The 11,547-nt window shown below is 40.1% G+C and overlaps 1 pseudogene; it reads right to left on the bottom strand.

The window, feature by feature from the left end:
• LOC107423386 (uncharacterized protein At3g49055-like) overlaps positions 1–11,244 on the bottom strand; it is a 43,611-nt pseudogene extending 32,367 nt beyond the window's left edge.
• Between the last annotated feature and the right edge of the window lie 303 nt (positions 11,245–11,547).

Genomic DNA, 11,547 nt, shown 5'->3' on the forward strand with positions numbered 1-11,547 from the left:
TTGTAGATCGAGGGGAGAGGGTCTCAACGGTACCAGCGGTGACAAGAATGGAGGCCGGAATGTGGAGATCTCGGCGGTTGAAGGAATAGGCGTCGCCGCCAGAACAAGCCCCGATCCGAGCGCGTCGCCTGTCGATTGGCCGTGAAATTTTGGGGTTTGGCCGGGAATGGAGAGGCACTCCCGTCTGGCCAGCGCGTGTGGCAAGAATCAGCCAAAAAATTTGACAACTCCGGTGGCCGGCGATTTTCTCTCTCCCTCTCTCTCTCCTCTCTCTTTCTCTCTCCTCCCCCGTCGTTTTGCCAAATAAAAGCCACCGTGGGTGATACTATTCACCCATGTGGACCACTCAGATGTCAACACATGGCATCACTGTGCACTTAAGCCAGATATAATAAAATATTACGGTATTCGGAATACTTCACATGTCCATAACTTTTTAACCAGATGTCCAATTTAAGCGTGCCACAAGTCTATGAACTCGTATCGACGAGTACTTTACAACCATATGAAAGTCAAAACAAAATTCTACAATGATAAAAAGTCAACTCCTGGCACCTTTTGGACAGTTTACACCTCGATTTGTTTTGCCCATAACTTTCAAACCGAAGCTCCGTTTTCGACATGCTACTAGTCTACGACCTCGGGCCATCATGCACTTCGCCACGGTACCATGGTCAACTAGAAATTTCAACTGGAACAAAAAGTCAACTTTTGATCCACTCGGTCAACGGTCAACCTCGGTCAACGTGCAAGAATTCTGATGTGGTTTAGGATGGGGAGTTACAACCTTCCCCCCTATAAGAATTTCTTCCTTGAAATTCCGCACGTCACTGGAACAAGTAGGGATACTGATCACGCATCTGCGCTTCGGGCTCCCACGTTACTTCCTCGATTAAATGATTCCGCCATAAAACTTTAACTAAAGGAATAGTCTTGTTACGTAGCACCCGCTCCTCGCGATCCAAAATCTGCACTGGTTGATCTACATACGAAAGATCTTCCCTTAATTCTATGTCAGGAGTCTTGAGTACGTGTGATGGGTCTGCAATATATTTCCATAGCATCGAAACATGAAATACATTGTGCACTCGGTCTAGCTCTTCCGGTAATGCTAATCTATAAGCCACGGGGCCAATCCTCTCCGTAATCTCGTAAGGCCCAATAGAACAAGGACTCAACTTACCTCCTCGGCCAAAGCGTACTACTCCTTTCCATGGAGATAACTTTAGGAATACCCAATCTCCTACTTCGAATTCTAAATCCTTCCTACGCACATCGGCGTAACTCTTCTGTCGATCTTAGGCAACCTTCAACCGATCCCTAATGATCTTCACCTTGTCCAAGGTCATCCGTAAATACTCAGATCCAACTGCATTATTCGTTGCAAGGAGTCTCTCTTCTCCTACTTCACTCCAGCACAAAGGTGTCCGACATTGCCTCCCATATAAGGCCTCATACGAGGACATCCCAATACTCGCCTGATAACTGTTATTATAGACAAATTCTATCAATGGCAATTGTTCATCCCAGCTACCGTGAAATTGCATGACACAAGACCTTAGCATGTCTTCTAATGTCTGAATTGTGCGCTCAGCTTGTCCATCAGATTGTGGGTGAAAGGCGGTGCTGTAGTTAAGTCTTGCTCCTAATGCATCAGCCAACTTCGGCCATAGTCGTGAAGTAAAACATGGATCTCGATCGGATACGATGGCTAGCGGTACTCCATGAAGACTCACAATACGTTGCACGAACAATTGGGCTAATTTCTCGGGTGAAAAACGCTCTCGTACCGGCAAGAAGTGTGCCGACTTGGTGAGATGATCGATGATCACCCAAACACTATCATATCTCCTGGGTGTAGAGGGAAGCTTGAACACAAAATCCATATTGAGTTCCTCCCACTTCCATACGGGAATAGGTAAGGATTGGAGCAGTCCTGAAGGCTTCTGTCTTTCTGCCTTTACTTGTTGACAAATTAGGCATTTTGATACAAAATCTACCACTTCTCTCTTCATGCCAATCCACCAATAATACTTAACAAGCGTTCAGTACATTTTGGTACTCCCAGGATGCATCGCATATATCGAGCTATGCGCCTCTTCTAAGTTCTCCTTCTTGAGTTCTGGAATATCAGGAACGCAAAGTCGTCCTTTATACACGAGGGCCCCATCCCTCCTTATGGAAAACTCCGGATCAAGACCTTCTTGTACCTTGCTCTTAATTGTTCTCAATTTAGGGCCTTCCATTTGAGTCTCCAATATACGATCCACTAACACCGGTCGCACCTGAAAACTAGCCATAAGGACTCCCGAAGGATGCATATGCATTAACACCCCCATTTTCTTCAACTCCACCATGAGAGGTAGTTAGATGGCTTGAATGTGAGCAAGAGATCCGATAGCCTTTCTACTCAAAGCATCTGCCACTACATTCGCCTTGCCCGGGTGATAATCAATCACACAGTCATAATCCTTCAATAACTCCATCCATCTCCTTTGCCTCATATTTAATTCCTTTTGAGTGAAAATGTACTTGAGGCTTTTATGGTCGGTATAAATTTGGCATGTGGCCTCGTACAAATATTGTCTCCACTTCTTTAGAGCAAAGATTACCGCCGCCAATTCTAAGTCATGCGTAGGGTAATTTTGTTCGTGCTGCTTCAATTGCCGTGATGCATACGCTACCACCCTTTGATTCTGCATTAGCACGCAACCCAACCCTTGATGGGATGCATCATAATAGACTTCAAAACCTTCATTCCCATTAGGTAAAGTTAAGACAGGTGCGGATGTTAACCTTTGCTTCAATTCCTGAAAACTCTGCTCACACCTGTCCGTCCAGCTAAATTCAACCTTCTTTCGAGTTAAGTTATGAAGCGGTCTAGCAATTCTATAAAACGACAGTAGTATCCCGCTAATCCAAGAAAACTTCGTACTTCCCTCACAGTGGTGGGGCGCTCCCAATTCAACACTGCCTTCACCTTATCAGGGTCCACATAGATACCTTCGGCCGACACGATGTGTCCGAGAAAACCCACTTGATTTAACCAGAACTTGCACTTGTCGAATTTAGCATAAAGCTGATGCTGTCTTAGAGTTTGGAGCACTCTCTTCAAATGCCTCACGTGCTCCTCTTGGCTCCTAGAATAGATCAGGATGTCATCTATAAATACAATGATGAAACGATCCAAGTACGGACGAAACACTCGGTTCATCAAATCCATAAAAGCTGCTGGGGCATTGGTAAGTCCGAATGGCATCACTAGGAACTCATAATGTCCGTACCTCATTCTAAAGGTAGTCTTAGGAATATCCGACTCTCAGATCCTTAACTGATGATACCCAAACCTTAAGTCCATCTTGAAAAACACTTTGGCACCTTGGAGTTGGTCAAATAGATCATCTATCCTTGGCAACGGATAACGATTAGGGATGGTCACCTTGTTAAGTTGTCGGTAGTCGATGCACAGTCTTAGACTACCATCCTTCTTCTTCACAAACAATACTGGAGCTCCCCATGGCGATATGCTTGATTTAATAAACCCCTTATCTACTAAATCTTACAACTGGACCTTTAGCTCCCTTAACTCCGCTGGAGCCATTCGATACGGTGGTAGAGAAATAGGCACAGTACCCGGAATTAATTCAATGGGAAAGTCAACTTCCTTCTCTGGAGGCAATCTCGGTAACTCCTCAGGAAACACATCCAGAAAATCCCTCACAACGGGTATGTCTTCCAATATGACCTCACTTACTCAGGTATCTATCACATGAGCTAAATACCCTTGGCAACCTTTATTCAGCAGCTTCTTGGCGGTGAGGGTACATATTAATCTCGGCAAAGGCCTCCCAACTTCCCCACGAAATACCACTTCAGGCAAACCTGACCTTCTAAATGTAACTTCTTTACTATAACAATCTACAGAAGCATGGTTCCTTGCTAACCAATCCATGCCCAAGATTACATCAAGTCCGAATAGATCCAACAGGATCAAGTCCGCTTCCATCACTTGATCTTCGATGCAGAAGAAACACTCCTTGATCAACTGGCTAGGCCACAAGGATTCTCCTGCAGGAGTGGCTATTTCTAATAGACATCCTAAAGAAGTAGGGGTCATACCGACCCGAGTGACAAATTCCTTTGAGATGAATGAATGTGTTGCTCCCGGGTCTATAAGCATAAGTGCGTCATTACCAAAAATATTCAAAGTACCTGTAACAATGTCAGGTGTGGCCCGGGCTTCTTGCTGCGTCATAGCAAACACTCGACCTTGACCCGTCTGCTGGGGCTTCCTTCTTCTACCTCGACTCGATCCTGCAGATGGTTGGGCCGATCCTGAAGAACCTCCTACTGCTTGACTCCCCTGGGAACTCTGACCCTGAAATACACCAGTATGCTGTGCTCGCCGACCTGGCCCTAGCATACTGCCACTACCATAAGGGCACTCCCTCCTTATGTGGCCTGGCTGCCCACACTGAAAACATATACCATCCATCTGGCACTGCCCGGAATGCTTCCTCTTACAAATTGGACAAGTTTGTGCAGGACCAAAGTGTGACTGCTAATACGAGCTTATATCCCCACTGATCGAATGGCGAGCTGTCTGGCGCATACGATAACTGCCTCTCCGCTGAAATCTGCCTCGTGGGCTCAGTCCACCACTACCCGATGAGCCTGAACTATGGCTCTTCTTAGATGCTTCCTGACTAGGTGCCCCACTATATGAACCTTCAAATGATCTACGCCTCGAGGGTTTGCGCATCTCCACCTCCCTCTTTAGCTCCAACGCTGCATCCCTAGTGGACTAATAGGTAGGATGCACTGATCCAACAAGGGTGAGGGCTGTCTTTTCGTTCAAGCCATCTATGAACCTCACCTTCTTCGTATGGTCATCGGGAATCATGTGCATGTAGAATTCGGATAATTCCTGAAACTTTCTCTCGTACTCGAAAACAGTCATGTTCCCCTGTCGCAACTCCTCGAACTCTCTCCTTCTTGCCTCATGGTAGGCAGGAGGGCAATATTCGGTGGTGAAGGCAACCTTAAACTGATCCCATGTATAGCTTCTACGAGTCTTTTCTACTTTCCACCACTTCCGGGCGTCTCCTTCTAACATAAAACCAGAGATCCTAACCATATCTTCGTCGGGGCACTGCATCCCCTTTTCTAGGATTTTCTCCATGTTGGATAGCCAATTTATGGCTGCAGCTAGGCCTTGGCTTCCATCGAAATTCACGGCTTCCAATCGTCGAGCCTGATCCACGGATTGATTACTAGAGCTTGAACTCCCTAAGGCTCGAGTTAGTTAAGAGACAAGATGTCTAATGCTTAATCGACTCCTGGAACTCTCAGCTGAGCGTTCCCGAGTACTACGTGTGTCCCGCCTACGCATCGTAGCAAATTATGAAGAAATAAACAAGAGTTTAGAAATAAAGACACTTAAGCACGATTACAAAAGGGAGAATTTTACGGATGGGCTGTACAGCAATGCACAGTCCCTTAGGATTATAAGAACCTATACTCTGATACCAACTGTCAGGACCCGTCCAAAATTCCTCACCGGATCCCTAGACAAGCCCTGATCCCAGGGAAACCCTACCAGACCCTCCAATGGAAAATCTGACAAAACCTCCCCTAAGGGTTGGACTTACCACAAATTCTTGCACTGAAAACACACTTCTATATTCATCCCCTTATTCCTCCCACATTACTATAAGTTGATTTCACAAATTTACAGCACTCCAAATGAATAACAGTAATCCAATGCATAATTAATACACAAATGTCCGAGACAGTATACAGAGCTTCATCAAGTACTATTAAGTGTAGAATACAACAAGGATGAAAGAAATATTACAATTAAAATAAATGAAGACAAAGATAACTTCTCGAACTAAGACAGCGACGGAGATTAGGTTCGCCCCGGAAGAACGTCTCTCATCCTTTGCACCTAAGGGAATGGAATTTAAAAATATGAGATGCTAATCATCTCATTGAGTGACCCTATCTACTGAACACTTTTAATATTAATAATATAATACATAAAAGAATTTAATTAATACCAACAATTAAATAAATAAATAATAATAAACAATTGAAAGTAATAATTTCTCTCAAAACCTTTACTATTCACTCCGTTGGAAATATTCCCTTTTTAAAACCTTTTAACAAAACCCGATATTCGTATTTCCCGAAAACCAAAGGATCAATTAATTTAATAAATAATAATTAAATAACCCAAATATAAATAAAATGTAATAAAATATAATAAATACTTTTTGAACACTTTGGGTTTGAAATTTCTATCTGAAAATTTATACTTGACGCACCACACCATATACCAGTGATGCCCTCCGATACCCAGCGTCCCGAGCACCGACTGGCGGGGAGATTAAAGAGAGAAACTTGCATACGATGCTTCGGCATCCCGACAGTGCCACTACTGAAACCGTCATCCCGACCACGGAAGGGGGCAGCTGATGCGCGATATATAAGACTTGCCTGCCCTCGGTCCAATGGCAACTCACGGGAGACATAATAACTTGCGCACTAATCCACATATACAACCAAAACACCAATACTGTATGGGTGTGTCTAAAATCAATTATTAAATTTCTTATTACCGTACCGATTTTCCAAAAATTACCGTGAGAATTATACAAATTTTCAAACTCACCATCCCACATTTTCCTTTAACATTTTCGGTACGAAACCATCGATAACAATATTCAAATAATTTTCTCGTAACACGAGGTCCAACAAATAATATTCCACGGGCATAATTATAAAATTTGAAACCACCAATTTAAACAAATATTTTCCTTAAAATATTTAAACCAATTATGCCCAAGAAAATTAATATAAAAACCTAGACATAATTAATTAATGAAAATACCTTGCTCATGTGTAATAAATACAATTAAATCACAATAAAATAATAATCAGAAATTTCTTAATAACCCAAAATTCCGTTTAGCATAAATGGGTATATATATATATATATAAAATAATATTTTTCCCACAATTATATTTAAATTCCACCACATGAGCAAATTCTAGATAACAAATTAACACAACATCAATATAATTAATCACCCCAAAATAGTTTTAAAGGTAGGTCACTCACCTTAAGCACGTATATCAATCAAGATCCTCCACAGGATCAACTCCACTACCCATACGTGCACCTAAAACATCCACAATATACCAAACCAAATATATTAATATTTTAATCGGGTAACATCCAAATGGGTACCCGGAGAGTGAACACAACCGACAACCAAAATTGACGAGTAATATACCGAATCGAAGCTTGAGTGACGAGGATTAAAAATCCGGTCTCACTTCCTGGAGATCGGACCCGAGGTGGCCGAAATCTCGCCGGAAAGCTTTCAGAATTCAATCTTCGATTCTCTTAAACCATCGTGAATTGGAGGAAAAGGATACTGGATTTGGATTCAGGGGGTCGAAATTAATGGAGAGGAACCGGAGACGGGACTGGGTACTCGCCGAAATAGGGATTTCTCCGGCGAGCCATCGCGGTCATCGGCAACCGTCGTCGCGGCTGGAGCGTGCGGTAGCTAGTGGCTGAGATTTTTGGGGGTTTTGTAGATCAAGGGGAGAGGGTCTCAGAGGTACCGGCGGTGACAAGAATGGAGGCCGGAATGTGGAGATCTCGGCGGTTGAAGGAATCGGTGCCGCCGCCAGAAAAAGCCCCGATCCGGGCGCGTCTCCGGTAGATTGGCCGTGAAATTTTGGGGTTTGGCCAGGAATGGAGAGGCGCTCCCGTCTGGCCAGCGCGTGTGGCAAGAATCGGCCGAAAAATTTGACAAATCCGGTGGCCAACGATTTTCTCTCTCCCTATCTCTCTTCTCTCTCTCTTTCTCTCTCCTCCCCTGTCGTTTTGCCAAATAAAAGCCACCGTGGATGATACTGTTCACCCACGTGGACCACTCAGATGTCGACATGTGGCGTCACTGTGCACTTAAGCCAGATATAATAAAATATTACGGTATTCAGAAAACTTCACATATCCATAACTTTTTAACCAGATGTCCAATTTAAGCGTGCCGCAAGTCTATGAACTCGTATCGACAAGTACTTTACAACCATATGAAAGTCAAAACAAAATTCTACAACAATAAAAAGTCAACTCCCAGCACCTTTTGAACAGTTTACACCTCGACTTGTTTTGCCCATAACTTTCAAACCGTAGCTCCGTTTTCGATGTGCTACCAGTCTACGAACTCGGGGCATCATGCACTTCGCCACGGTACCATGGTCAACTAGAAATTTCAACTGGAACAAAAAATCAACTTTTGACCCACTCGGTCAACGGTCAATCTCGATCAACGTGCAAGAATTCCGATGTGGTTTGGGACGGGGTGTTGCACCGTATACCAGTTTCTCTCTTTAATCTCCTGTCTATCGGTGCTCAGGATGCTGGATACCGTTGGCACCACTGATACATAGTAGGTGCATTAAAATGGTTTTCACGACATGATTTTCAAATATGAAATATTTTAAAATCTTATTTTTAATAAAAATGTATTTAACGGTGTTTTATTATTTATTTATTTAAATTTAAAGGTTTACACAATTTTTTATGAAAATGTTTTTACGAATTTATTATTCAAGTTGTTTTGGTATTTTGAAATCAATTCTAATATATTATATTTTCTTTCATTTTATTTTATTCCTACCATTTATTTTAAATGGGTGTTTATTTTGATTTAATTATTCATTTACTTAATTGTTCAATTAATTGATTTATTCTAATTATTTAATTATTTCTTGAATTGTCTTAATATGAGTTTTATTGATATTTTTGTATTATTTGTTTATGATATATTATTAATCTTTTAGTAATTGTTATAAAAGTTTATTTTCATTTCTATTATTATTCTCATTCTAATTTTGGATTCTTAATTTGTTGTGTTTTATTTGTAAATTATTTGATTAATTATTTTATGAATGTTGGGCTATAAAATATCGGATTTTGTGAAAATGTTTTAAAAATGGAACATTTCCAACTGAGTGACTGTGAGGGTTTTGAGAAAAAAACTATTTTCAACTATTATTACTAAACCATTTATGTATTTATTTGTTTAATTATTATTTATTTATTTACTTATTACTAAATTACTTAATTATAAGTAGTTAGTAGACTGGATCGCTCACTGAGATGATTAGCATCTCATATTTTTTAAATTTCATTCCCTTAGGCTCAGGTGGTAGACATTATTCGATCAGGGTGAGCTCGACAGTTTGACCATTTCTGAAGGACCAAGAAGTCTCCTTTTCTTCATTCCTTATTATGTAATATTTCTTTCTATTCTGTTTGTAATAACTATCACACTTGGAATTTGATTAATGCTCTGTATACTACATTGGATGTATTACTTAATTAATTATGCACTGATTTACTGTTATTTATTTGGAGTCCTGCAAATTTGTAGAATTAAATTGTAGTAAGGTGGGAGGAATAAGGCGGTGTATATAGAAGTATGTTTTCAGTGCAGAAAGTTTTTGGTAAGTCTAACCCTTAGGGGAGATTTTGCCAGATTTTCCATTGGATGGTCCGGTAGGTTTCTCTGGGATCAGAGCTTGTCTAAGGTTCTGGTGAGAAATTTTGGATTGGTCCTGACACACAAGCTTCCCTCCATCTAGCAACCTCTGCTTCAGCTTCGTTTATTTTCACCATGAGTCCCTCAACCTTATATATTCATAAAATGAGGTAATAAGTAAGAAAAAAAAAATGCTAGAATGCAAGTAAACAACCATAGCATTTCTTAGTAAGCGAAATGACCTACATTTTGAGCCAACATCCTCTCTCTATCTTCTAACTCCTCGATATATAACGTGTTTTCAACAATATCTTGAGCTTGTTTCTCTGTAAGACTCTGTAGGTGCTCATTATTTGACTTGGCAAAGATCGGCAATTAAGTGACAGAAAACCGTTCAATGTACTAACTAGGTTCAATAGAGCAGGTTTTTGCTCTTAGAGAGCTCTATCACATTTCAGTATTATCATTATTTAAACCATTCTATAAAATAACAACTTTTTTTTTAAATCAAAATACTTTTTTGTAACTGAGTGATCATATAATATAAAAGAATAACTGAGTGATCATATTTTGATAATGAAATACCTAGATTCTTCCAAAGATCTCCTCAATTGAGTGATTTTAAGGTTTAAATTCTTCATTATCCTCACCATAGTTGATGCCTGATAAGAACAATTACAAATAACAAAACAATGCTCAAAGTAGATTTGCTATTCGCCAGAACAAACTAAGATAAATAGACATAAATAGGTGCATCAAAGCAATAAAAAAACATTGATAAATTCACAACAAATTTACAAATTTACTATTAAAATTTAACCCTTTTTTTTTTTTTTTTGGTTCTTTTTTCCAAAAGAAGAGTTGCTATTCATCACTCGTTAGGAACATAATCGGTAAATTGCAATATGAAAGTTCAATTCAATAGCAATTTAAAGCACTTTTTCCTTTTAGTCAATTTAGCTTAAACAACGCAAAATGGTAGAAGTAAAAAGGGAACAAAAGCAGAACATACCAGGCTTACAACCTCCTCTTCACGCATAAGTATCCACCTTAGTTTCTGAACTCTCCAATGAATTCTCACCACTCCCAAACACAACTCTCTGCAACCCTTTTCTGGTCAATGTTCATATTCAACCTACTCAAGCTCTTCTCTACAGACTCCATCTCCACCAAAGCAATCTTAAGCAAACTATTTATATTCCTATTCTCTTCTGTCAAACTCACCACACTGTTCTTCAATTTGCTCTTTTCCTTCTTCCTTGATTCTTTATACTCGTTCACTTTCAATTCAGCCACTTCCATAAGGTTAGTGACCGCCATTAACCCCTCTGAAACAGCCTTTGATTCTTCGTCCAATTCCAATTCTACACCCAACCCATCTTTTCTCTTTTGTCCAATTTTCAACCTTTTCTTCATCAACAACGTTATCGACGATCCTAACCAATCTTTTCTTCACCAAAAGCAGCGACTGGAAGAGTTTTAGCAGAAACACATTGCTTTTTTCCTTCGCAGATTCCAATCTTCTGATTGTTTCTCTATAAATTTCCACCTGTATCTCACATATTCGCTTCTCACGTTCCAAGTTTTCAATTCTCTCCTCACAATAGCATAGTTTTTTTTCACAATAATCTTTTTCACGCTTCCCAATAAAGTAGCCAGCGATCCCGCTAACAATCATCGCCTAGGCCCACATAGAAAAAAGGCCTTCAAAAAATTATCTAATATATGTATTTTTATTTTTATTTTATTTTTTTTGTGAAATATATTTTCTAATAATTATGTCTTTTCGAAACAAAGAAAGTTTTTTTTAGCGGCTTACTAATTCCTATATTGGAATCAATCAAGCATTTCTATCGATGAATACCTCTAATTAATTCTTTTGGTAAATAACCAAGCTAATTAAGTTGACATGAGCAAATTTCTTTCTTCCAAAACAAAACCAAAAAAAAAAAAAAAAACAAACAATATTCTTCAATTTTAA

Source organism: Ziziphus jujuba, chromosome 8, assembly GCF_031755915.1.
Source record: "Ziziphus jujuba cultivar Dongzao chromosome 8, ASM3175591v1".
NCBI classification, from domain to species: domain Eukaryota; kingdom Viridiplantae; phylum Streptophyta; class Magnoliopsida; order Rosales; family Rhamnaceae; genus Ziziphus; species Ziziphus jujuba.